General features: G+C 25.1%; 1 pseudogene; it reads right to left on the bottom strand.

The window, feature by feature from the left end:
* The window catches only part of LOC108691691, a 4,026-nt pseudogene extending 531 nt beyond the window's left edge, over positions 1–3,495 (bottom strand).
* Positions 3,496–4,872: the final 1,377 nt, after the last annotated feature.

The following is a 4,872-nucleotide window of genomic DNA, read 5'->3' on the forward strand; positions in this document are numbered from 1 at the left end:
CACACACACACACACACACACACACACACACACACACACACACACACACACACGCATACGTACATGCATGCGCGTATGTATTTGATATTGATATCATATTATATTATCATAGGAATTGTTCTTTTTTCTTTTTTAAAAAGTGATTTAATGAAAATATTTTTAATAATAATGTAATCAATGCAATGGATAATTGAAAAATTTGAAAATTAAATATATTTTTGTATTATTGTTTTGCTATATAATATAAATAATGGAAGTATGTGAGAATATGAGAAAACATTTTCTTACCAACCAGTTAGCGATATTATCTTTGAGCATCGTCTTTATCCATTCTTTTATTATCTTTTTAAACATAGTAACATTTGAGGTAGCACAATCACATTTATGATGAAATTAAAATTGAAAGGAATGTAAGAACTATAGTTGTAATATTTGATTGTATTTTCTAATGAAGTGTATGCTTCAATCATCACCTGATATATGCAAGAAAATAGAAAGAAAAATGTCTGTATAATTCAAATATATATTAAAGCGATATAATATAAAAGTAAATTAATTCTAATTTTCTGAAAATGATATAATTACTGAATTAAATTTAAAGATATTACATTAATATATATGATATTAAAAGCAAATGCATCTTTTCATCTATGTTATTATTAAGAGCATAGTCATCCAAAATCTTCTTCCAGTTTTGTACTAGATCATATGTTTGTGGCTGATCTTTCATTCATCTTTCATCAACGTATGAATCAAATAATTATATCATCTTTTGATACCCTCTTTATATTACTCTTAGGTTCCGAAGTATAATTTGTTTCGAAAAGATGCGGTACTGCGAAATCCGTCCATGTCTTTTTTTAATCAGTATATAATAGTTTCCTATGTTAAAAATACGAATATATGCTTAAATTCAACAATTACATACTATATCAGTGCTGATTATATGCGATTTTCCACTTGATTCTTGCTCTTTATTTTATCAACTCATGCGCAACCTAAATGCCGATCGGCAGGAACCAATCTGAAAATCGGCCGAAATGTGCAACTAAATGTCAGCACTGTACTATATTATATGCATTATATATTTTGCATCTTGTCTATAATTAATTAACCCGTTAGAGATACAATCGTTGCACAGACTTTTGTATTTCATTCTATCAACAAATATAATGTTTCACAAAATATATTTTATCTTTATTTCCTTCTGTTCATGAGGATTAGAGTAATTCAATCCGGTTGCTTCTAATGAAATTGGAATAATGAAATGGAAATACCATTATTTACGCATTTTGTTTTGAATGTCCAAGCCGAATACATCATCAAATATACTTAGTCAATTATTTGATGGCTAACTGTTATTATTCTTTGCCTATATGTATAATAATGTTCATATTTTTCAGTATGATTTAAACTCACTTGGAACCAATAATGTTCATCTGAAGTATGATTAGGTACGAGATTGAGAATGCCTTAGAAGAATTGAATTAATTCAATATTAGCATTGTGACGAAATTAAATATTATGAAATATTAAAATTTAACGAAATTAATAGTTAGTTGAAATGTTTTAAAATAAATATAATATAAATAAATATTTTTTATACAATATAAATTAGTTTTATCTTTTATTATCTTTAATTCAATTTTTTTAGTCTGTTTTATAAGATTTTCGAAATCCACTAATGTACTATTGTCAATGTCTTTAAAATCTGAAATATCATATCCAAAATCTACCATAGGGCTTCGATTAATGGGTGATGGCTATATTGTTCCAGATTCCTTCAAATAATCAAGTTTGCTTGTTGTACTTGTTATAAATGAAGGTTAACACATTAATTAATAATAATTTATAACAAACATTTCTACTTTTAATATACTTTTTGACATTGTATAGGCTTTATCTAGTTATATTAATAATGCAAGGTATAAGTTTCATATACATGTATTTTTTAAATACATGTATATGAAAATGTTAATCTTTATATGTTTTTATATACATATAATTAGAATGAAAAGAAAAAAAATAGGAAATATTAATTGTGGTCAGAAATCTTTATGAAATTTTTTATGGAATACATTATGATTAACGAATGAATTAACGCACTTTGATGCAACTTGAGATATAATTCTTAGTTTGAAACAAACAGAAATTTCTAGCGTATTATGAAAGATAATAGATGACAATCCTCTATTATCGTGATATCACGTTTTTTTTTAGCTTTAAGCATTGTAATAATACTTATTTATTATGCTATTATACTTAGCACTATTTCTTGTGTATATTTAATTACTTTCTGTTATAAATATTATTAATGCAAGAAATATAATTGAAAAATTAATTAAAATCTTTTAATATATAGTAATTTTATTATTTATATACATAGTAATTAGTTTAATATTTTTTTATTTTTATTTTATTTTCTCTAATTACAGTGCATATTATATTATATTAATTATATTGAGTGCAAATAGTTTTCGCTTATTTATTGTTAAGATGACATTTTCTATAATTATACATATCTGTTTGGTATATTTTGAGAAACATACAATCTATTTTATTTTTTGTCAATAAATTATTAAATTACCCAGCAATGACTGTTAATTAGATATTGAATTGACATCGAATTGGTGTTGAAATCGTCAGATCCATATCGATTCGATATCAATTCGATGAGTCATTTCTTGCTGGGGAGGGGGGAAGGGAATAATGTTTATTTTTTAAAAATAAATTTTCTTAAAAAAATATTTTCTCTGTACGAATATTTTTTACGCTCATTGTATGTTGGAAATATATCCTATGACTTAAGACAGCAAAATCTGAAAGCATTAATTATTCAAATTTCTTCTCGTTACAAAACTATTTTCGAACAAATTACGTTAGATAAATGTGACAACGTTATTTTTATTGATATCATGTAAATCATTATATAGACGAAAAGCACGAATGTATATATAAAAATATATATAACAATGCGTTTTTAATGCTTACATTTTTTATTTTTTTCCGTTTTATTTTACCTTGGAGATCATCTATGCCGTCATTGTCGGAATCCATAAAACTGCGAGGGTAAATTTGATAAAAAACCGTGTGTTTCGATTCTTGATTCGTGATTTTTCCCGAGATCGGGACAATCATCAATAGCAGATCTAGGAGGATGACGCGAGATTGCGGTGCGAGCAATTATACGTACTTTACAATTATACGTAGCATGTTTTCCGACCTCGTAATTTATATGTGAAACGGATGACATTGGAAAAAAGAGCCTTATCAAACGAACTGGAAAAATCTCGCAAGCTTGTGATAATTGTCAGATTATTCGAGAAGTAGCATTATCTGGAATATACTGATGATATTAATCGTGGATAACAATCTGCCATTTCGCGCGAATAAAATTGCGTAAAGAGTCTTTTGAAAACTGACAGCGAAATGCACAGATTGAAAGAAGATATAATCATTTAAGTCTGGATTGTTATTCGATGTAACAATCCTATAAATTCAGAAAAAAGAAAAAAAAAGAAAAAATCGTAGACAAGTAAAAAAGAAAAAGAATTTAAGCACTTTGAACTTCTAGCGATGTAAAATTTTGCACATAATAACAGCAGTAATTTCATTGTTTATCATATTTATCTATTCTCTTATTCAGTATGAATATTTTTAATTTTATTTAGTTATTGAGTATTTTTTTATTATATTTCTTCTATAAGAAAATTAATTATAGTTTGAATTGTCGGTCCGTTTATTGGAAATGGAAAGATCTTTAATTAAATCGTGAGCAGTTTTTCCTTAAGAAAATCTTAAAGTTTATTAATTATTGTATAATATTAAAGTTTAATTATATTAGAAAGAAGAGAAAAAAATATCTGTTAATTATATTTAACAAAATGTAATTAATAAATATTGTATACACATATGACGAAGTTTTGAAAATTCCGTATCTCATAGTAATCTCTTGCTCATGATATATTGCGTATTTACTTTTTATTTACAAAATTATCAGTAATATATAGATAATTATAGATGATATCTATTTAAACATAATTAAATCCTAATTCATCATTTTTCAAAATTCACATTTCATAAAAACATTTTTTAATATACTATTTTTTTGTTAATTGAATAAATATATCTATATTTATTAATAATTATATTTAAAATAATTTAACTATAATTTAATTACTCTCGATTGCTGCGTTCGGAGGAGCATGCTATCAGCATTATATATATTGTGCTATCATTCTATCTTTGTCGTTTGTTGAAAAACAAGGATAGAATGATATAATAAGATTGATAGCTGATTTCTCGAACACAATTGAACGATAATTATCATCTTATAGGAGCGCATATATGTTTCACGTTTATTGATTAAATTTGATATTACGTAATATATATCAAGTAGACATTTAATGAAACAAGTTTTATGTTAATATTGCGATTTGAATAATGATTATATAATATTTATATATTTTTATGCAATTGATTGTCATTTTTAATTTAAAATTAATATGGCAGGTCTTTTGCGGAAATGGAGATTTTTTTTCGAGAAATAATGATCGATTTGGAATACGTTGCGTATCCTAAGAATTCTAATACGACTGATATATTGACAATAATTCAACTGAGTTATCGACACAAATGTTGCGGAAAGCAGAAAGGAGATTAAATTATCAATTTATATCTTTTAAGATATAATTACTAATGCAGATAGAATTAATCCCTAAAGATTCATATTACTTGGAAATGATTTAGGTTTAAAACTTAACAATTATATTTGTCAAAATATTTTTGAATCGATTTTGAACTCAAAGTTATGAAATATTTATTGCTTACGACACTATTAATAAAAATGTATATACATATGCAAATATATAT

This window comes from Atta colombica, unplaced genomic scaffold (genome assembly GCF_001594045.1).
Source record: "Atta colombica isolate Treedump-2 unplaced genomic scaffold, Acol1.0 scaffold5, whole genome shotgun sequence".
Classification (NCBI taxonomy): Eukaryota; Metazoa; Arthropoda; class Insecta; order Hymenoptera; family Formicidae; genus Atta; species Atta colombica.